The sequence below is a fragment of the Lutra lutra genome, chromosome 12, assembly GCF_902655055.1.
Source record: "Lutra lutra chromosome 12, mLutLut1.2, whole genome shotgun sequence".
NCBI classification, from domain to species: domain Eukaryota; kingdom Metazoa; phylum Chordata; class Mammalia; order Carnivora; family Mustelidae; genus Lutra; species Lutra lutra.
The window spans coordinates 88,285,329-88,308,117 of NC_062289.1; positions in this window are offsets into that span (position 1 = coordinate 88,285,329).

The window sequence follows — 22,789 nt, forward strand, 5'->3', positions numbered from 1 at the left end:
ACACTGAGGCAACTGGGAGGGTGGGAGGAGCTCCCACTTTAGCTGGGGAGGAAGACCTCGCCCCAGCTCCCTAAGGAAGCCCCCTAGGCAAAAAGGGCTTCTGTTCTTTGCAGCTGCTGAGAGTTGCTCTAAAGTCAGACAGCTGGCAAGTGATTTAACCTCTCTGAGCCTTGTTTCCTCATCTGTAAAATGGGGACGATAATGCGGTCTGTCTTAGGAGGTCAGTGGAAAGAGATTGGTGGGCACGGGAATGGGGCTTATAAAGCATGAAGCACAGTATCTGAAACCAGGAAGCGGGCAAAGAATGGTGGGCATCATAACTTTGACACTGACCAACACCCCCGCCCCCGGCAATGATCCCATTTGAGATGACTGTGCTGGCTTCATCATGAAGAGCTGGACCTTCCCTCTTCTGGTCATAGGTCTGTTGTTGAGCTGGTTTGGAAACCTGGACCTCTGCACAGACCCCGTCTCCTACCCTCTGCCTAGCACCCTGAGCTCCACCCTTTCCCCCTCCCACCCTTTGCACGTGCTGGTGCCTCTGCCTAGAACACCATGCCCCCTCTTCTCCCTCTGGTTTGTTCCATCCCATCCTCTGGGGCCCCTCAGAAGCAAAGAGGGTCTGAGCCTCTCCCAGGAGCCCCTGCATTTCCCTCTGCTTTCCCCCAAGCACTTGTATGCCGTGTCATCACTTTCTGCTGCTTGCCTATGAGCAATATGTGGCCAGGGAGCACATAGCAGGGGTCTAGCACACAGTAGGTGCTCAATAAGAAAAAGTCTAGATGCACAACTGATCCCTGAGGAACACTTCCTGGGCTGCCTCCTGCAAAGCCCTCATGGTGAGCTCAGAATAATGGCCTAAATGTCTTGGTCTGAGTCCGGTCCAGTTAAATAACGTGCTCCGGAATGCCCTACCTGACTTAGGCATCCTCTCCAGGGGTCCCAATTCAGCGCCCACCCCACATCCAGGAAGCCCTCCCTGATACTCTCAGTGGTGTGTGCCTAAATTCTCCTCTGATCTGCCAGAGCCTGTCGGGGTGGCTATTTCCGTTTGGGTGGTGGTACTAAGTCTTCATACCCTAATTAGGAGCTTCTGCAGCTGACCTCTCCCCCCACCCCCTGCCATTGTGACTTCAGCACTGGCAAGGGTGCTCTCAAGCAGGATGATTTTGTGCTTCTCCATTTCAGGAAGGACACTGCCAGCGCATGGTCCTGGATGCCCTCTTTATGGACCCTGGGACGTTCTACTAGTTACTTAACATCTCGGCACCTCAGTGTTCTCCTCTGTAAAATGGGGGTGATGGTGTCCACCTCTAAGGATTGGCAGAGGATTAACTGGGTTCCTGCAGCTAACTGGTTAGCGGATGGAAACCTCCCTGCAAAGCCAGTTGGTGCATAAAGCCGCTCTTTTGTAGCTCTTAGAGCACTTACACGACAAAGCTTAGCATACAGTAGATGCTCAGTTAATGCCCAAAGGATGCGTTATTTTGATAGCTGGATGATCTCGGGTAAGGTTCCAAGCCTCAGTGGCTGCATCGGTAGAATGGGAAGAAAATTGTACCTGCTTCGGTTGGGCTCGGTGTTGGGGTATGCAGTATAACGTAAACAAAACATGAGGCCCCAAGCCAGACGAGAATGGATAGAAATATATAATACTTCTATGACCCTTCCTAAGTGCCAGGTCTTTCGGTGACGCACCGAATCCTCCCAGCAACCCCAGGAAGGAGGAGCTATCCTAATAGCAGATTCCAGAACTCCAGCCCAGAGAGGTGAATCTACCTGACCAAAGTCACAAAGCTTCAGTGGCAGAGCTGGGGCTAACCTCTACTCTCTTGCCTACCAAAAGGATTCCTTTCTACTGCCCCGCATTTCCCACTAGCACATCAGCTGCTGGGTGGAGTGGGGGGGGGAGATGGCTGGTAATGTCTCTTACTTCACACTCAGTGTCTAGAACATGGCCCTGCAGAGCAGAACACCATTCTGTGGCCCAAACGTGCTCCACACTTCGCTGTGCTGCAAAAAACAGGTTCTGGGAAATAGCATCACTTGGTGTTTAAGACCACAGTCTTCCAGAGCAGACCTACCTAGGTTCGAGTCCCGGTTACGCCCCTAACTGTGCTGCGTGACCTCGGGCAAATGACTTCCCCTCTGTGAGCCTGTTTCACACTTGCAAAACGGGTGTGGAGGCTTCGAAGCCACCCTCCTGGAAAGAGCTGGACTGTAGAAGACTCGAGCCAGAGCCACGACCGGCTGGTGCCCCGCAGGCGGTACCTGTCCTGTGGCAGTGAGAGGGCGGGTCACCTCTTCCCCTTCCCAGGGCCCGGTCCTGCGCGCCGGAGGGCCAGGGAGGACATTCCGAGAGTGGCCCAGCGGGCTTTCCGGCTGCCGCCCGCGCAGTGTCAGGCGGCGGGTGATGGATCGGCTCGGACACACTCCACAATAGCTCGCAGACACTCTATTACCCGGTGATTGTCTGCCCGGCGGCCCCGCTCGGGCCGCGCTGCCACAGATAATGGCCCAGAACAAAGATGGCAGCTGCTTTGTAGGGGAACAGATTTGTGGCAAGTTGAGATAAAATAAAGAGGAAGGAGAAAGGGGAGAGGAGCGGGCGGTGGGGGGCAGCAACATAAAAGGGAGACGGAGGGAGCGAGGGGGAGAGAACAGAGGGAGAGAAGCCAAGATGTCTCGGGGAGAGAAGGGTGGTGGGGCTCAGGCTGTGGCAAGCCACCCGGAGGGCCGCCTTTGTCCAACAATAATGACAATAATGATGGAGTAATAGTAATGAGGATAATGCCCCGCGAGCTCTTGGTGCTGTCCATGGAAATCTCCCCATGGAAAGCTCCCCGACGGCCTGGCCGAGATCGTTCCCATCCCTGTCCTGACTCGGGAAGAGCTGGGGCGCCGCCGCTCTCCTGGGGCCTCCGGAAGCGGGTTTCCAGCCTGACACCCCGAGTCTAGGCTCCGAGCAGGTGGAAGGATGGAGAAGGTGATGGCGCTGCAGCCACCCATGGCTGGTCCTTCGGAGGAGATTCCTGAGTAACCCCCCCGCCCCATCCTCCCTACCCCACTCAGTGACTTGGGGTGACATCTCCTTGGCCGGCCTAGCTGCCAACAAACGCATTCTTTCTGCGGGGCCAGCGCTCCCCTAATAAACCCCAGGGTGTTAGCAAGGAGGGTGGGGCAACCGGCGCTGGGTAGGTCACTGGCTCTCCACCACGCATGCGTCAGACGGAGCCTTTCCTGAGCAAGTGTTATGTACCCCAGCCCGCAGCCTCCACGGTGCGTCCGCTCAAAGAGGCGGTGGAATCATCCATTTTGCAGGTGGGGACAACCGAGGCTCAGAGAGTGAGAGTGACTGCTTGAGGCCACACAGCAGAGGCAGCTCTCAGCCCCACAGCCGCCCCACCTCCAAGTCCATTCCCGCGAACACAGTGCAGTCCAGATTTCTGACTCATTTCTCTTCCTTCACCCCCGAAAAGGCGCCCAGCGAGGCCACGACCTTAACCTTCAGGGCTGGGGGTAGGGCCGGGCCAGAAAATGGATTTATGATCTAAGGAGGGTGCAGGGGGAAGGGCAGGGACTGAGGGCAGAGCTGGCATGGGGTCCTCAGCAGCAACATGGGGACCAAACCCCCACCCCTCAGGGCCGCTGTGTGGCTACACCAAGGCGGGCACCCGATTCAAGTGCTCAGAGCACAGCCTGGAAACGGAAAGTATTCCTGGCAGCCTTACCCTCTTAAGACATCCTGTCTCTAATCCGCAGAGCCCTCTGACCTTACCCACAATCCCCCCTCTTTTGTACTGCTGCCCAAACCCTCCTACCCGGCCGACCGAATGTTCTATCCCGGGTGAGGGCTGAGCAGAACAGAGATCCCGGGGCACTGAGCACGTGGGGGCTGCGGAGGAGGCCCAGGTGCTCTGAAGCTGGTTCCGGATTTAGGGACTGCGTGGAGGAGCCACTCTCCTCCCGCGGACTGTCACCTCCGGGTCCCGGCCTAAGCGCGCTGGCCTTTGGCTAACCTTTGCGCCAGGCTGTCCCTCAAAGGCGGGAACAAATTCCACTAATTTGCTGCACTTTTAACCAAACAAGCGCGTGCAGCGGCTCTCTGAGAGCCTACTGTGGCTGGGACGGACATGGGGGTCTTCCGCAGCATCAGCCGCGTCCCTCCCTCCCCCCCTCCAACCCCTGATCCCTGGCAGAAATAGAACCAGGGTCATGCGTATCAAGGCAAATGTCCCAGCACCCACGTTTTACAAAGTAAAAGGGAACAGGTGACATTCGTGTAATAATAGGCTTCCCTTAGCCCAAGATACCCCAGATTCTGTGATTCCAACCTGCCATGGACATAGAAATAGTTTGAATGTAAGATTTTACATTCTGTTCCCCTCCCCCCACGAAGTCTTCAAAACGCAGTCTGTGTTTTGCATTTACCTCGCATCTCAATTCAGGGGCTCCAGGTGGGGAGGGCTCGGTGGCGGTGTCTGTCTGGCCCATGGAACCGGGGGAACCGCCCCAGCGGGCAGTTCAGCTCTGGGACAGAAATGCTTTTCCCACCAGACCGTCAGCCAAGTCATCTTTTTTTTTTTTAATTATTATTTTTTTTTTTTAAAGAAAGCAAGCGCTGTAGTTCATTCTGTAGCAATCTCTTCCTCTCGCTCTCTCTGTATGTACACATATATATTGCTTTCTTAAAAAAATCCATATATAGATCTCTCTCACATACATATATAGAGAATTTTTATATGTATGCATGTGTATATACGTATATATATATGATGGAGATGTTAAACCAGAGAGCATTCTTCGAATGGACCCTGAATTATTTGGGTGATCTCCCTGTCCAGAGAATGGGGCCACGGGGGCCACACTCAAGAGAAATTGGGGTTTCCTTGTCACCCCAGAGCCAGAGCGCAGCGCCTGCCTCCTCTCCGGAGAAAAAGATATATAACGCCAAACGCTGTGAAATTTGCCGCTGTGAGAACAGCTAATTTTTCACACCCAGACGAACTGGCTGGGTTTGTTAAAGCCCAAGATAATCAAATAATCATTATAACTCATCTTCGCCCCTCCTGTCTTTCGCTCTTTGTACCATTAATGTCCCAGTGGGGAGCGGCTCTGGTGAGTTCAGACCTAGCCTATTTAGATAACCTTCCGGTGGGTCTTCTGAGAGCAAAATATCCCTCCTGGAGTATCTTACAACAAATGAACCAATCCTCCCTAATCTTCTTATCGTTGTAGCCCCTGCTCCAGGCCTGGTTATCTTGTGGGCTTGCAAAAGAGAGAAAGAGAGATTTATACATATATATTTATGTTTTATAGAAATTTATATAAATATATGTATATGCATGAAATAATAAAAGGGAGATACCAAGCAAGAAGCAGAGCTCTTTCTCCCTCTCCCCTGTGAGGCAGCCCTGCCACAGCTGGCCAGGATGCCCGGAGAAGGGAAGATGCTGGTGGCTGTGGCTGGGGGGCCAGCAGGGCTGGAGCAGGGGGGATGGGAGCCGGGAAGACAGGCCTGGTCAGTGGGGTGGGGGTGGAGGGAGCAGCACCCTCTCAGACGCATCTCCCTGGGGACCTGGCTCCATGGGGACCGAGGGTCCTTCCCATGTTAACAGAGCTCCCCTCCGCTTTCCCTTGTTCCCTGTTGGCTGTCTGCTCCCCCACTTCTTTATTCCCTCTGACTTTGCTAATTCTTTCCCTCTCCATATCTCTGCGTCCCTTCTCACTCTCTGCCTCTGTCTCTATCCTAGCCTCCCTCTCTCCCATGTCCTCTCTGCCTCCCCGGCCCCCAGGCCCCCCACCTGCCCCTCTTCCCTCCCACTCACCTCCCTCCACAACCCCCGCCACCCCCCATCAGTCCCACCTCCAGTCCTCCCTCTGCCTTAATTTCTGATTAATATGTTCTTAGCCAAGGAAAGGAGAGAGAGAGAGGCATCTTCTAAATAAATCATTTCGTCATGTGAAGAGCTAATCTGCAAATGACGGTCGCTATTTATCGAGTTTTTAGTGGTGCATGTTAAATAGTGATATGGAGGCCACATTTACAAAACCCCATTGGGGCGCTGGGAAGGGATTTTTAACTTCATTGCCCAGAAAGAAAAATGGTGAAGACAAAGATAAGACCTGCTGTGAAGCTTTGGCCCTGAACCGTTCTCAGGAGCAATTAAGCAGGCAGGGGCAAGAGGGAGAGGGGTTACCGCTGCTCCCCAGGCTCCATCCCCCGCCCCCGCCAGCCAAATGCAGTCCCCACCAACACCCCCACTGGACTCGCTCCTTCACCGCCAGCCACTTCTACTGCCGAAACTGGAGTCGGACGAGTGCGGTTCGAACACCGCAGCTACCACTAAATTTGTCTCCTGGTGCCTCAGTTTCCCTTCCCAATTCCTCCAACAAGAATCCTTGACACCTGAAGGGAAAACAAATAATTAGCTCTGCTAGAAGAAGAGGAACTTGCAGATTCAAAATTGATCGTAATATCCGAAGCAAAATTGCAAATTGCCTTCCAAATTATTTTTCACAGAAAATTGTTTTCGTGTGGGATGTGGGTGCCTCTTAATGTGCTGGAGATGCCAGGGGGTGGGCTTCCAATTGTGAGTGTGCCGAGGGGCCCTGGCTTTCTCAAAAGCTCCAGGGCTCCTGCGGTTAATAATAATGGCAGTAATAATACAATAATACCTGCTTCCCTTCTTTTGGAGCGTGTGCCGAGCACTCGCGACCCCGCTCTGTACTTTACGTGTGCTCTCTTATGTGATTCAGTTTCTTTCCTTCCTTGTCTCTCCACCGGTCCCAACCCCAAGCCCCTGCTCCCGCCCTGAGAGATTAGGTTGAATTTTTTTAGTGCCTCAAAGGCAGAGGAGGACTAAGGTGTGGGATTTTCAAAGGTAGACTCCTGCTCAAAAGGCTCCTGTCCACGAAGGCTGGCCAGGTGTTGGGCTGTGAGAATTTGGGGTAGGATCCAGGCTCGAGGGTTGGGTCCCTCCTCCAGCCAGGGGCAGGGAGAACAGAGCGAGGGCCGCCCTGCAGTGGACCAGTATGCTTTGCAAGGTGAGGAGCCCCCCACTGACTGCAGGCAATCAAGCACAGCTGTCCTAAAAGGAATCCCTGCCTGGTGCATGAAGGTGGGTTTGAATCCTGGCTCTGCCTTTTGCTTGGGGAAGAAACCTAAGCCTGCTTATGTTAGTCTCCTTATTTGTGAGACGAGTGTACTAACATCTCATAGGGCAGGTGGATGTGAGGACTACAGACGGTTTATGCAAAAGGCCCTGGCAAACAGTAGGTGCTCAATAAATGGCAGTGATCACCATTTCCCCATCTTTCTTCCACTTGCCGACCTCCAAAGGGCTAAATGAGGGGGTAGTAACTGAGGCGGACTCACGGGAAAGCAGCTGACTTGAATCTCTAACCCCAGCCCCGGCTCCCACTTGCCCTGTGGTCATGTGTCATGTGTGGTCATGTGGTCATCCTGTAAAATGGGATGATTAGGGTAGATGTAGACTGTACTCACATGATGGGAGGGTCATTGGCAGGCATAATTTAACAGCTACCACTAATGGTACACAGGCAGACCTGGGATTTGTAGATGAGGGTTAAGGGTGTGGCCCTGGATTCAAGACCTAGCACTGCTACTTATTAGCTGTGTGACATTGGGTAAATCACTTCACCTCTCTGTGCTTCTGCACCTCTTTGTGAAATGTACCTGCATAACTGGGCTGTTCTGGGTGTCTGTGTCTGGGGTTCCTTAGCCAGAGTTTCTGTTTCAGAAGAGCAGGGCCAAGGTCTTGGGCTTCTCTGCATCCCTCAGAGCTCAGGACTGACCTTATGGTCAGGATTAATAAGTAGAGTGTTTCTTGACTGACTTATAAATATGGGAATAGTAATTACAGCAAGAAGCCATCAAAGACACGGTCGGTTGCATGCGTGTCCCTTGGCCTACCGTGGGTGGTTCAGAGGATGGTTCTCAGACATGGTGTGGGCACCCTCCCTCCACCACCTGCCTTTCTCTGCCTGAGGGCTTCCAGGGGCCACCAGTGTGGACTCAGTTCCCACAGAGGGTAGGTTGGAAGTGCCAGGAAGTTGGTGACCCCAGGAGCAACTTTTTATCAGTGAGGCATGGGCGTGAGTGGCCCCAGGTCCCTGCTTCCTTGCAGCACTGGGGGCGAGCTCTACCTAGTCTCCCAGACATCCCCAGTGGGGACTGAGCCCCTGTGGCCGGAGGCAGTCCCCTGTTCATGAATGAACCCTGCATTGTTTCTTTCTTCTCTGCCTTGCTGTCTCCCTCCCTCCCATAAGCTTCTTGGACTCACCTCCCATGCAAAGACTGGCTCCCCGTCCTTGGTCCTTGTCTCGGGCTCAGCTTTGTGGGGAACCAGCCTAGGCCAGCAGCTCACATTTGCATTCTGCTGACGCTCCTGAGTTCACCCGTTAACAAAAAATATCTTCTTACAGTTTTACACTTACAGCTCCGACCAGCACTGTGAAGAAATACAAGGGATGCGAGGGCTTCTAAAAAGTAGATCTGCTTAGTCTTGGGGTGGGAGGGTTCCCTTATTGAGACTTTGAAGAGAAATCTGGAGGAAGGGGACGGGTTTCCAGAGGGTGGGGTAAAGGGCATCCAGGTCGGGGAGCAACCCGGGCTAAGGCCCAGAGGGAGGAGCATTGTACATTTTCATCAGAGAGTGAAGGAGACACGTGCCCCTCGACTTACTGTGCAACCTCCACAAAGTCCCATCACGTCCCTGAGCCTCAATTTCCCCATCAAATGGTCCAAAGCCACCTGCTCCCTCCCATTACTTCTGCAGAGCAGGGTATGGGAACTTAAAGATTCCAAGTGTGTAAAGGTGACCTAGGAATGTCACCCAATAATCACAGTGTGTGTATTCTTTCGATGGCCACTGGGTCACTTTCCTACCCTTAAGGCATCACAAAGGCCCTGCTTTGCTCCCTGCTTTTTCTCCAAAGCCTTTGCCCTCATAGAGTGACATTCTAGCGGAAGAGAGTGTAAAAGAGACAAAGAGACAAATAACTACAATATAATACAAATGCATGATGAATTTTTATGAAGGAAAATAAAGCAGAATGTGCAGACACATTCTGGGAGAGGAGATACATTTTAGTTAAGGTCTGTAGGAGCAGAGACTTGAAGCAGGTAGAAGAGCCCTCTGTGAAAGTATTGGGGAAGTGTGCGCTGGGTGGGGGCGAACAGCAGGTGCAAATGTCCTGAGGCACAGTGACTTGTTGGAGGTATGAGGAGGAGGCCAGTTAGCTAGGACAAGTAGGCAAGGAGGGGTGAGGGTGAGAGGAGTGGAGATCAGAGAGGTCGTGGGGGTTTAGATCCCACAGAGCACTGAGCAGGAGGGCCTATATGGGGAGCTTGGCTTTTCACTTGAGTGAACCCAGATCTGGGAATCAAAACAGGGATGGATGACATCATCTGATTTATACTGAGGGATTACTCCAGATGCTATACGGATAATGGTCCAGCGGGGGCAAGGATGGAGGCAGAGGCAATCGAGGAGCCCCTTTCTTAGCCCACTCCTGGCCCCATCTCATTGGACCCCACTTCTCACACATGTGTCCCTCAGTGCCCAAACCCCAGGCCGCGCGCTGGCCAGGGGTTGATGGGCTGCAAATGAGTGGGCAGGCAACTGCCTCTAATTTCCACAGGCGCCATGGGCAAAGGCTGTGGCGGTGTGCAATTAAGCTCTGAGCTTTAAAAACACGGTAATAAGGGGATACGGGCCGAGGAGGCAGTCTGGTAATTTAAATGATATCCAGCTCGAATATGGAGTGTCTAAATGTTCTCTTCCAGAGATTTATATCAGCATAGACCTGCCTCATTCATTTATTTAGTTAACTAGCTACTTATTGGCACGTCCTCTCAGCTGCTCTGGGATGGAAGAGACAGAGGCCTGGGTGGTCATTCGGGGAGTCTCCGTGCAGGCCTGGCTGGTCTGGGAGACGCGATAATGACCGCAGAGACCATCTGCCGGTGCTGAAGGCCTACTATGTGCCTGGCATTTGGAGGCTCTATTCTGAGAATTAGAAGTGTGTCCGTACGAGGAATTGCCTGGTGCCCACGAGGAAACAGTCACAGAGAGGAGAAGTGACTCGTTCAAAGTCACGCAGCTAGTGAACAGAACAGACCCCAGGCTTTGCCCAGGACCTGATGTTCATGATTGCTTCTGGGGTTTTGGTCCTGGTTGTCTGCCACGAAATGGTTGCACCATCATCAAAAGTTACTAGAGGGCCCTGTGCCCAGATTCATTACCTCGTGGAGACTCTCCGACCTCGTGGGACTCTATAAATCATAAAAGTCAGGGGTCTCCAACTCAGAGGCCTCGAGGGGGTCCGCTGGTGAGAGAGGTCTAAGAGGGCCATGTGTGAGGAAAATTGGCTGGCATCTTGGCCCGGCTTGCTTTTGTTTTTCACTTTCGTTAAAGACCCAGGTATGAGAAAGAGGTCCCTTTCACGTATACGGAGGAAAAGCAGGAGTGGAAAGGCAGTGGTGGGTGTCACTAACTCTGTCCTTCAGCAATCAGAGAGGCAGTAGGGAGGGATGGGGACTGGGGCGTCCTGTAGGGCCTATGAGAAGAGCTGCAACTCGGCTCGCCCAATTGCTGGATGCTGACGTGGCGGCCCACTGCTGCCTGAACTTTAGGTTGTTGAAAGATGCTTGGTTGCATTTTTTTTTTTTTTTAAAGCCTCTTCTTATTTGTGAGGTCGACCTGTTAGAAGGCACTGCAAAGGAAAACGCATCTGTGGTCTGGCTTCTGGTCTGGGAACCGGGTTTGTAGCATCTCGTGCAGCCTGGTGGCTGCATTTAACAGACAGGATGGCTGAGGGCTGGAGAGCTGGTGTGCTGTCCCCGGGGCCATGCAGCATTGGAGAGGGGGAACCTGGATGTAGACCCAGTGACCCTTGGCCGGCATGGAGACTGCCCATTGGCCTGCTACCACTACCGCCAAGGAGCCTGTCCCTCACTATCCTTTCGGACCTCTGGCTGTCCTTCTAGGTCCAGCTTTTGTCCCTCCCCTGTTGGGAGGCCTGCCTGACCACCCCACGGCGCCTCCTCCAAGCTCCCAGACCTCATCGATCTGGTGTCTCCTTCACAACTTTTGCTGTCTGAACACTACCTGTACTGTTATTATTGAAGACTTGCTTTGGACTAATAAACAAACAGACAAACAAACAAACAAACAAACCCTAAATGCATTGTTTAAAGAGGAAACTGAGGAACCGTCCTGTACGTGGACTATCAATTTGCCATAAAGAAGAGGTAACAAATGAAAATACAGTGAAAACAAAGCGATGCTATTATAAGAAGATACCATTTGGAATCCAACTATGAGTCCTGTTCTTTCTTTACTCTTTTTTAAAAAATATTTAATTTATTTATTTGACAGAGACAGATTACAAGTAGGCAGAGAGGCAGGTGGGGCGGGGTGGGTGGGGAGCAGACTCCGTGCCGAGCAGAGAGCCGGATGTGGGGCTCGATCCCAGGACCCCGAGATCACGACCTGAGCTGAAGGCAGAGGCTTTAACCCACTGAGCCACCCAGGTGCCCCTCTCTCTCTTTAGTCTTAAAGATGCTGAACACATTGCCCTAGTGGCCAGCAGTGGCACACTTGCCTAGAGCAAACGGAAATAAGGTCAGCAAAAGGCAAGTACGAGAATCTTCGAGGAAGCTTCCCTCCTAATGGTGCCGAAATGGAAGCTCCAAATATCCCGCAACTGGACGCTGGGTAATGCACAGCGTTGTGTTCACCGGATGGAATGTTACACAGCAACGAGAAGGGTGGGCTGCGAGTGCATTAGTGTGGACCACAGTGTGGACGGACACACAACAGACATAATATTGAGTGAAAGAAGACCTAAGAAGGCACATTCTTTTTTTTTTTTTTAAGATTTATTTACTTATTTATTTGACAGAGATCATAAGTAGGCAGAAAGGCAGGCAGAGAGAGAGAAGAGGAAGCAGGTTCCCTGCTGAGCAGAGAGCCCGATGTGGGGCTCGATCCCAGGACCCTGGGATCATGACCTGAGCCGAAGGCAGAGGCTTTAACCCACTGAGCCACCCAGGTGCCCCAAGAAGGCACATTCTTGTTCACCCACTGATGGATGGGTAAATCCACACGCAAAATGGAATATGATTCAGCCATAAAAAGAAACGAAGTACTGACACCTGCTACAACATGGGTACGCTTTGGAAATGTGCTACTGAGTCGAAGAAGCCAGGCACAAGAGGTCACCTGTTGCATGATTCCATTTATACAAAGTTTTCAGAATAGGCAGACCCAGAGAGACAGAAAGCAGATTCGGGTTTGCCTTGGGCTGGAGGGAATGGGGTGTGTGGGGGGGTGATGGCTGAAGGCTATGGGGTTTCTTGTTGAAGTGACAAAATATTCTAAAATCGATCAGGGTGAGGGTTTTACAAGATTGTGAATATAGTAAAAACCGTCAAGTTGTATACTTTAAAAGGGTGACTTGTATAGTATGTGAATTGTATCTCAATAAAAAAAAAATTTTAGGGGCACCTGGGTGGCTCAGTGGGTTAAGCCGCTGCCTTCGGCTCAGGTCATGATCCCAGGGTCCTGGGATCGAGCCCTGCATCGGGCTCTCTGCTCAGCGGGGAGCCTGCTTCCCTTCCTCTCTCTCTGCCTGCCTCTCTGCCTACTTGTGATCTCTCTGTCAAATAAATAAATAAAATCTTTAAAAAAATTTTTTTAAAGGCATATGCTCTGTGATTCTGCTTGGCTGAGGTTCAAGAAGAGGCAAAACTGATCTTTACTTATTTAGACAAGCCCCTTGGTTGGTGGACATCCCATTCCCTTTCTGAGCCCCAATTTCCTTATCTGGAAAAGGGGATTCAAGGGGGCAGATTTCTCCACTGATCGCGATGGTCAGATGTGTGTGCCTCGCTTCTGTGTGAGGCAAGGCATATTACCTGGGAGGTCCCAGCGGGGTCTGAGTTCTGATGGCAACACCGTTGTACCAGCAGAAAGCTGGCGGGATGCTGAGCCCCTGGGAATGGAAGAAAGATGGCCCTGCCTCGGGACCGAGTACAGCAGCTGGTATGGGGTTGGTGCTCTGAGAGGATTTGCCGGAGAGAGGCACGAGTTGAGGTTCGGTCCCTTGCTAGCTGTGTGACCTTGGGCCAGTCACTCGCATCATGGAACCTTAGTCCTTCTGGCCAGTGGAGAGCATCACAGTACCTCTCCCATGGGCCTTGTGGGGTTCTTCAATGGGATCATGCCCTCAAGCTACACTTCCCAAGCTTCAGCCTCTCCATGAATCACCTGGGGATTTTTTTTTTTTTTTTAATGCTTCTGATTCAATAGATCGTCAATTTCTTTCTTTCTTTTTTTTTTTTTTTAAGATTTTATTTATTTATTTGACTGACAGGGACAGCGAGAGGGGGGACAGAAGCAGGGCAAGTGGGAGAAGGGCAAGCAGTTTTCCTGCTGAGCAGGGAGCCCAATGCAGGGCTCAATCCCAGGACCCTGGGATCATGACCTGAGCTGAAGGCAGATGTTTAATGACTGAGCCACCCAGGCACCCCCAGATTGTGCATTTCTAAACAGCAGGGGATGATGCTGAGGCTGCAGGGTCTGCAGACCACAGCGAGAGCCAGCATGGAGGCGCCGAACACATTGGAAGGGCTCCATAAATACAAATGGTTTTCAGCAAAGGCTGGGCATCCCTGCAGCCCAAGTTTTTGTCTCTCCGGCCTGCTCTAGTACCCGGCAGCCCCCCTTCACTGCGCCCTAGTGCTCAGCCTTCCGAAGGGCAGCAGACCCCCTTCAGTCCTCGAGCCCCCCGCCCTCGTCCTGCCCCCATGTGCTCGCAGGGCCTGGCTCACCCCTCTGGCCACCGGGGCAGGTTCCTTCCGCCCGGAGATGACTTGGGTAGGTTTTTAGGAACAGCTGCCAGCAGCTGAGATATAATGACTGCCTGGGGAGTCGTTAGGAGATAATTAATATTTGCAGCACCGAGCTGTGACTGCCGAGCTGCTCCCGCCCACAGAGCTGAGGCCTCTAGCCCTTCTCGGGCCAAGGACCCTAGACCTCAGGGCAGCGGCATCCTTGGGGCTAAAGAAGGACCCTGGATGCTGGAGCTGGGGGCGGGGCCAGTGGGGCATTTGCAGGGTCTCTTTCCCCACCCAGCTGTCAGGGTTGGTGACTTCCAGCGGCTGCCAGGCTGGACACATCATCAAGTGGTCAAAGGGCACCAGGGCCAGGGCTCAAGGTGGCCACGGTGCCTCCTCGCACCTGAGGCCAGCTGGCCTTCGGCGGTTGCCATGGTGATGGCCGTCCCCAGCAGTTGGGCAAGGACGTTGAAGCAGCAGCCTAAGGCAGCTGTGGGTGAGTGTGTGAGAGACAGTCTGTACCGGCTCCCTCCGGCTTTCCATCTGTGAGGGGCAGACATCTCAGTTACCCAAAGCCACCACCCTCGACGCTCAGAGGTGGCCCAGCTGGACGCCTGGGCTCTGGTCTGCCACAGGGCATTGGGCTGGCACTGTGAGTCCACTGAAGCCTGACTGCTCTCCCAGCTCAAATGCCTAGCAGCTTCAAGACCCATAGTGGGTGAATGAACTTTCTGGAGCCTCAGTTTTCAGGTCTATAAAATGGGATTAATCATGCTCCAAGGGTTGTGGTTAGGATTAAGTTAGATAATATAAGCACAACACTAAGTTCTCCCTGGAATCAGGACCTCGTTGCTCCCGGGAGGTGAGTTCCAGAGGCTTAAAGAGGAAGCGGCTTCACCTTCCAGGGTGTGGACTCCTATCTTTTATTAAGGGCCTATTGTATACCAGCGCTGTGGTCCACTGGTGACAATATTCCTTCACTGATTTCCTTTCTGAACATCAGGCAAAGTTGACTTCATATCCCCACTGTACAAATGAGGACACGGAGGCTCAGAAGGTCAAGCCCCTTGCATCCCCAAGGTCACACAATGCGGACATCACAGAACTGAGTCCAAACTTCCAAACCCATGCTTGCCCCCCTGTATCACAGATGTCCAGGCAGACCTGCATTCAGGGCAGCAGACCCCATCATCTTTGAGTTCCCAGGTGGGGCCACCATCACCACGCAGGGACGGTACGCCTCTGTCCTTTTAGAATTTTGGATCTTGGGCTGGCTCCCACTGGCTGGAGACGAGCTCCTTGGGGGATGGCGAGGGCAGGAGGGGCTGCCTTTACACCTCAGTCTGCTTTCTAATCATCTGGTTTGTCCCGCCAGGCAGCATCAGGCGGGGTGTGTGAGCATGCAGGGGGAGGAAGGGGGGGCGCCTTTCCCTGGGAGGCCGCCTTCTGTCACTAGGCAAACAAACACACAGCACCCACATTTGCTTGGAAATGGAGCGAGGCTTTAAATACAAGCAGGCAGCAGAGACTGAGGCGGAAGGCCGGCTTCTGTGGGCTTGCTTGGACCGCGCTGGCCGCAGCCGCGGGCAGCAGCTACTCAAGACGCTGCTCACGTCCCCTGGTGCCTGCCGCCTGCAGCCTGGGCTGACCTCGCTCCGCTCCAGACAGCCCGTGGAGGGTCGTGCAGGCGGTAGTGTGTGCCTGGCATCTGCCACGGCCCCACTGGAGGGCAGCGAGGGGTCTCTGGAGGTCACTGTGGTGCACCCCCCCCCCGCCCCCACCACCGAGCAGCATCTCTAGGCGGAAAGGTTTCCACTGTGTGCCTCAGGCTGCACAGCCCTTATGCATGGGTCTGGCCTCGCCGCTCCTCGGGGTAAACATGGGTACAGCCTTGGAGAAACCTGGGGAGACAGACAGACCTAGGGCCACACCCAACTCTGCCAGTCAGTTGCTGTGTGACCCTGGACAAGTCGCCTCACCTCTCTGAGCCTCCCAAACCCTCTTTGTTAAAATGGCAAGTGTAACATGGTATTGTTACACATTGGGGAGTTATGATACGTAACAACCAAGTATATAGAGGTTCTGACACACAGATGGGCTTGCCTGGTCATGTATGTTAGCACGATCTTTATGTTTTCAATGGTTTTAAAAATATTTTATTTATTTAGAAAAGATTTTTATGTATTTATTTGGTAGAGAGAGACAGCAAGAGAGGGAACACAAACAGGGGGAGTGGGAGAGGGAGAAGCAGGCTGCCGTCGAGCAGGCAGCCTGATGCGGGGCTTGATCCCAGGATTCTGGCCGTGCTGAAGGCAGTGGCTTAACAACTGAGCCACCCAGGCGCCCCTAAAATATTTTATTTATTTATTTGAGAGAGAGAGAGAGAGAAAGAGAGAATGGGAGGGCGGAGGGACAAGCAGACTCTCCACTGAGCAGGGAGCCTGATGTGGGGCTCGATCCCAGGATCCTGAGATCACGATCTGAGCCAAAGGCAGAGGCTTAACCGACTGAGCCACCCAGGCATCCCAGCATGACCATTATTATTTACTATGTGATTCTGAACAAGTCCCCGACCTCACTTTCTAAATTTGTCCAATGAGGACAATTACACACCTACTCCAGAATAAACAATGAGTCCGTGTTGCTGAATACATTTTCATTTTACTCACCTCCCCTTCTTGCACAAGTAACAGGGTAATGCTAATTACAATAGCAAAGATTTCGGAGCACTTCTACCATTCGAGTCTGTGCCGTCCAAGAGGTAGCCATTGGCTTATTAAATTAAAATGAAATGAAATGAAAAATCCAGTTGCCTGTGGCACAGCCCCGTTTCAGGGGCTCAAGAACCACCCGAGGGTCGTGGCTTCCTCATTGGACAGAGCTGATACGGAACATTTTCATCGCCGCAGAAAGTTCTTTTGGGCACTGTGGGTTTGTCTCGAAGTCCACGTGAAAAGGAATCACCTGGGAAGCATAGGGTTCAGTGCAGACCCCGGCTGAGGAGGCGTGCCCTGGAGCCCGAGACTCTGCATTTCTATCTCCCTGGGTCGGTGGACCACAGCTGGAGTCGCGAGGGTTTGGAGCTGGCCTGCCCAGTACAGCGGCCACTAACCACATGTGGCCTTGGAGTGCTCGACACTGGGGCGTCCAAACGGAGCTGGGTGATAAGTGTGCACTGGGCTTCAAAGGCTTAGTCCCCCACAAAAAATCTCATTAATACTTTTTATAAAATCGATTATATGCTGAAACCATATCCTAGATCTACTGGGCTGCATAAAATATATTTAAAAAATTAATCTCACCTGTTTCTTTTTACTTTCTCTCTTGAGGAAGACCAGTAGAAAACTCAGAGTCACACCTCTGGCTTCCATCTTTCTGTTGGACAGCATCGATCCCGGCCTGATGAGTGCTATTTTTGAACGATCTCATTTTGGATGCAGAGTTTTAACCAACACATCTTCAGCTTTTCTTACCCTGTTTGGTGTTTGTTTGTTTGTTTTCCTCCTGCCCCAGTGTTGTTTCCTGGGCATTTCTCACTCCATCCAAAGGGTAAAATCCTTCATAGGAGGGGCTATGTCCATCTGCCGCTTTCTACCCACCCCAGCCTAGACAGTCACCCCCACTGGTCTGAACCAGTCGAGCGACACTGGCTCCTAAAGGCACAGCACATCGACCTTCTTTTCAGAAGCTCTCCCTTCCGGACGCTCAGGCCGCGCGATTTGAGCGCGGCTCGCCCTTCTGCCTGCTGTGATTGGTCAGGTGGCCCAGGCTTTGCCCAATCAGAGCACTCCATCCCCAGACCCTTGATTGGGTCAGGGACGACCACGTGACCGAAGCCAGGCCAATGAGATGCAGCTCCCGAACTCCGTTGCGATTACCGGGAGATTTTGACCCGACTCGAAGGACGCGAGTGGGTATAAACCTGCAGGACCCGGGCCACCCTGTTGAGGGAGCCTGTTTCAGGAGGAAGTCTTGTTGACACGGGAAGAGATGAATTCTTGGCAATATCTGAGCCCTGGATGCAGCCCTCTGGGTCACCGGACTTCCTCTGGCTTTTTCACTACATGCTCGCCCTGTTTTATTATTTAGGAATTTTGAGCTGTGTTTTTGCCATTAGTGACCAAAAGAGCCTCAGAACGAGATACCTAATGTGTGACCAAGAGGATCTGAGGTATTTATGTCTTGGCAAGAAGGGCTTGGAAGATGAATCGAGTCTGAAATCTCAGCTTTTATTTCAGCGTGGAAACATCTGGCGGTGGCTGGGACCTATCTCAGCTCATGGGGAACACCTGGAAGCGGGTGGCGTCTTTGGACAACTCAGCATCTTTCCCTCCACCCTGCAAAGAGAAAATATCCGCTATTCTTTTTCCCGGAAAACAGAAACAGGCCGAAGAGGAGAACCGAGTTGAGCTGAACTTGATCTGTTATTTTGAGTCAGAGAATCCTGGCTTCTTCCTGTGGTAGGGGAGGAGGGTCTGAAGCTCCTGTCCAGGAGTGTCCAAGGAAGAAGTGGAAGAGGCGGCTTTTTGGGGGAGGGAATCCAAGAAGGGGAATTGGTGCAAAGGGAGCCCTATTACCACCCAGTCCTGTCCCCTGACTTGCAAAACACTCTGCCTTCTCCTCCGGCTAGGACCTTCTCTGATGGATACTATGATATCCATACTGTCGTTTCCAAAAAATGGCCACAGCCATATTTCAGATCTTACGTGTTCTTCCAGAGCCTCACTGCAGCCTAGTCAAGAGGCGGAGTCCATTTTCCTTCCCTTAAGGACAATGTGTGACGTTGTGATAGCCTCATCAAATGGGATGAAGCAGAAATGACCCTGCATGACGTCCAAGACTAGGTCCACCTGACTCTCTTTCTCTTGGACACTTACCCTGAGAACCCAGGAGTCATGTTCTAAGGAAGCCCAGGCTCCACAGAGAGGCCCCATCTAGATGTTCTGGCTGACATTCCCAGCTGAAGTCCTAGCCAAGAGCCAGCATGAACCGCCGGACAGGTGAGTGAGCCACTTGCTACCATTTGAATCTCTGTGGCCTCTTGAAGGTCACACGTTGAAAACGAACTCCCAGGGTATGTGGGGGTAGGACCTTTGGGAGGCGACTAGGTCAGGAGGGTAGAGCCCTCACAAATGGGATTGGTACCTTTATAAAAGGAACCCTAGGAAACTCTGTTGCTCCTTCTGCCATGCGAGGACCTGGGGAGAAGGTGGCCGTCACTGAACCGGGAAGTGGTTCTTAGCAGATTTTGGACTTCTTAGCCTCCAGAACCTCGAGAGAACATTTCTCTATAAGCTACCCAATCTATGGTGTTCTATAATCGCAGGTGGGCTGGGCTAAGACCGCACCCTTCAGATGATTCTAGCCCCAGCCGCTGGACCTTATCAAACCCGACTCAAACTGCATGTTCATGAGCAGAATAAATATGGTCATTGTTTCAAGCCACTGCCTTTAACCAGTAGATGTTTGGTGCGTGACAGCAGGTGACCGAAACAGGCACGCTCCGTGCTGACTGTAGCAAAGTATTTGCTATTTCACTACTGATCTTCTCTCTGTCCCCATAGATTTGCCTGTTCTGGACATTCTATATACATAGACTCACATACTGTGTGACTTTTTGCGTCTGGCCTCTGTCACGCAGTTTCGTGTTTTTGAGGTTCACCCATGTCACGGCATGCGTTGGCATTTTATTCCTTTTTAAGGCTGAAAAATAATCCGTTGTCTGGATACGCCACATTTTGTTTATCCTTTTATCCACTGACGGACACGTGGGTTGTTTCTGCCTTTTGTGCTGCTGTGAACCTGGGTGTACATGTACATGAGCACCTGTTTCAATTCCTTTGGGTCTACGTGGGAGTGAAATCACTATGTCATATGGTATTTCTCCCCCCCCCCCCCGCTTCCCCCAGGAGAAATGGAGGCTGAGAACGGGGGTGAAGTGGACTTCCCTTGATTTTAAATAAGAATGCAAGTTTAGAGTGACTCATTCTTACAAGGGGGCTTAGTGCTGTTCTAAGCACTTTCTGCATATAATACCAGGTTAATTTTAACTGTGTGGAAGAGGATCCGCTGTTCTCCCCACTTTCCAGAGGAGTTGACTGAAGTTCATACCCTCCCTGACACGTTGAACTTGCCCCTTTAGTTGCCAGGTGACAGCGGGGACCCTCCCTGTTTTCTGTCCCTCTGGGTGCCTGCCCCACGTGCTTCCAGGCCCCAGCGGAGCCTTCTTGCATGTCTGCAGCTATTTCTAAGGACACACACTCCCCAGTGTACCTGTGTGGCATTTGTCCTTGGCGTCCACAAGAGCTCCGTGTCCATAGGGATCTTTGTTCTGTTCATCCCTGTATGCCCAGTGCCTCGTGCCTCATCGGTCACTACTGAACGAGGGATTCTTCCTCCATGGTGGAATCATGATGGATCACTGGGTGGGGTTCTTTGGCCTGTCCCTTTAAGCACCCAGACTTTCTGTCTTGTCCCCAAAGTTAAAGAAGTGCCCGGCCTCTGCATGGTTCATCCTGTTACTGGCTTCCGGACACACATGGGCTGTGTATTTACCTGTTTATGTCTTCCTCCAGCCCCAGCCAAACTCGGGGACCTGTCTTGTGCACTGTTAGAGCCACTGAGCCTGGCACGTAGTAGGTGTTCAGTTCACTTATGCAGGAACGCGTGAGTTGACATCGCCCTTATCACAAACCCATGCAAGGGAGGAGGAGAAGAGCCCATTTACCTGCTGTCTCCGGACTGGGAAACGACGTGATAAAGGAAGATGATCCCCGGGTTTGCAGAGCCAGCGGGTCTCGGCTTCTTGGTCTGGAGGGCGGGGGGGGGGGGGGGCAGTGTGAACCACACCTGTTTTCTAATGCAGGTTTGGGGCCAAGGACCTTTTGAGAGGCAGGCAGAAACAGGATGGCCTTTGGCACTTTTTTCCCTTCAATCCAGAACATCTATATTTGGGAGACGAGGCCACGCAGAAGAGCCTCTCTGGCTGGAGATGACCTTTAAAGCCAGCAGCCCCCGATAGCATCTGGGTGTCCTTTGGAGCTTATAGGCATCCTGCAGCTGCCCCAAGCTGGGAGGAGGACAGGTCTTGGTGTCCTCTGTCATTGCCGGAACGCCGAGCGCCCCTGACGTGGAGGACCGCACCGCTGGCCCTTTCTGGCTCGGGGCCCCATAACTCTGCCCCCTCAGCCCCTGCCTGGCCCCTCGGCAGTATGGGCGGCGCTGCTGGCGGACAAAGGAGGCTTCTCCAGTTCACTCCTCTCCCTGCGCCCCCGCCAGCCATCTTGTTTCCTTGTCCCACCGCCCCTCCCCCATTGCTTCTTCCCAGACGAGAGGTCATATGTTCTGGTGGAGGACTTTGCGACCCGGGATGAGGCTCTGACCTCCCCCAGGTCTGTCCCCTACCCCCGCCACTAGGCAGGGCTTCAGCCCCAATAGGTTTCTGGCCACACCGGCCAAGCCACCGTGTGCTCCTGAGATAGAACTCCTTCGCCACCTGTGTCGGGCCTGGCCTCTGAGCCACTGACCTCAGCCCTGGTGTTCCAGGGGGACTGGGAAGTGGGATGCAGAGAAGGACGGGGCAGGGACTGAGGCAGTGTTCTGATCCCACAGGGCCTCTGGGGCATAAATTACACCATGACATTGTCCCTGAGGAAGGTGGCCGGGCTTCCACATGCCCGTGTCAGATGCCGTCAGATGCCATCGGCTGCCTCGAGTGGGGTGGACTCATGACCACCAGGAGTCAGCTCCTGTCGGTGGAGGGCAGTCCCCTGAGCCAGGGCAGTGCTGGTGGCAGCTGGGGACTGGCAGCGCCAATAGCATGCCCACCACCGAGCTGGAAGGAGGCAGCCTTCCCACCCAAGGGCACTGAGGTGAGGCCATCACTTCCTGTGTTCTCAGGAAGAGGATTTCGCCTTCTGCCTAGTAAGACATCAGAGCCCCCAGGGGATGCAGGCCTTCCGGCTCTGCCACATCCCTCAGCCTCCTCCCCATCCTTCCAGGCCCCAGATGACCTCAGGATCTGCGGGGTCGAGGCCCTGTCTCCTCACAGGCACACATTGGGACGGTCAGGCCTTCTAGGCCATAAGATGGGGTGGGTATACCCCCGTGTCCCTGACCCCCACGGGCCTCTCTGTAATTGCCCCTTTGTCTTGTCCCACAGCCCTTGTCCTCACAGCCGTGATGAAGGAGCCTCACCTCCCACGGTCACCCCGGACCCTGCAGCTTCCTGCTGAACCAGTTTTTGAGGTAGGACTACTTTCGTCTGGTAATGAATCGAGTGGCGAATCTGTGGGAAGTTTCCAATGATCAAGATATAGAGACTTGGCTGTGAGTTGAGGGATTAAGGTAAATGTGATTGTGTGGGGAAATACAATTCTTGGATTCCCTCTTCTCTTTTCCTGGTCTTCCTCAGCCCTCCCAGTGGCACTGCAGGTGTGTGGGCCCAGGGGGTCCTTTTCACCTGAAGGCAAGCCCCCACAAGCCTCAGTTTCCTCACCCGTAAAATGGACACACTGGCTCCCTCCCCGCCACTGCCCCCCACTCTGTTGTCAACTGCAGCTGAAGGGGGGTTACTGTGTGTTGGGCTTTTGGAGCACCCAGTGCTCCTGGAGACAAGACATGTTCAAAATCAAGGAGGGTGTGGGGAGTATCTGGTGTGCTCTTTTGATTTCTAGACATGGGGAGCAGAGGCCAGAAGAGACTATGCTTGCCCAGGATCATGGTGGGGTTGGGAGGTGGAGGGTGTGCACCTGCTCTGAAGAGGACTCTGGAACCCGGAGCTAGGAAAGCTAAGTTCCCATCTAGCTCTGACACAGGCTGTAGGACCCCAGGGAAGTTATTTGACTGCCTGGGGCTTCAGTTTACTCATCTGCAAAATGGCTCCAAATAAAAGAGGCAGAAAGACGGCTCATTGCCGCCTCT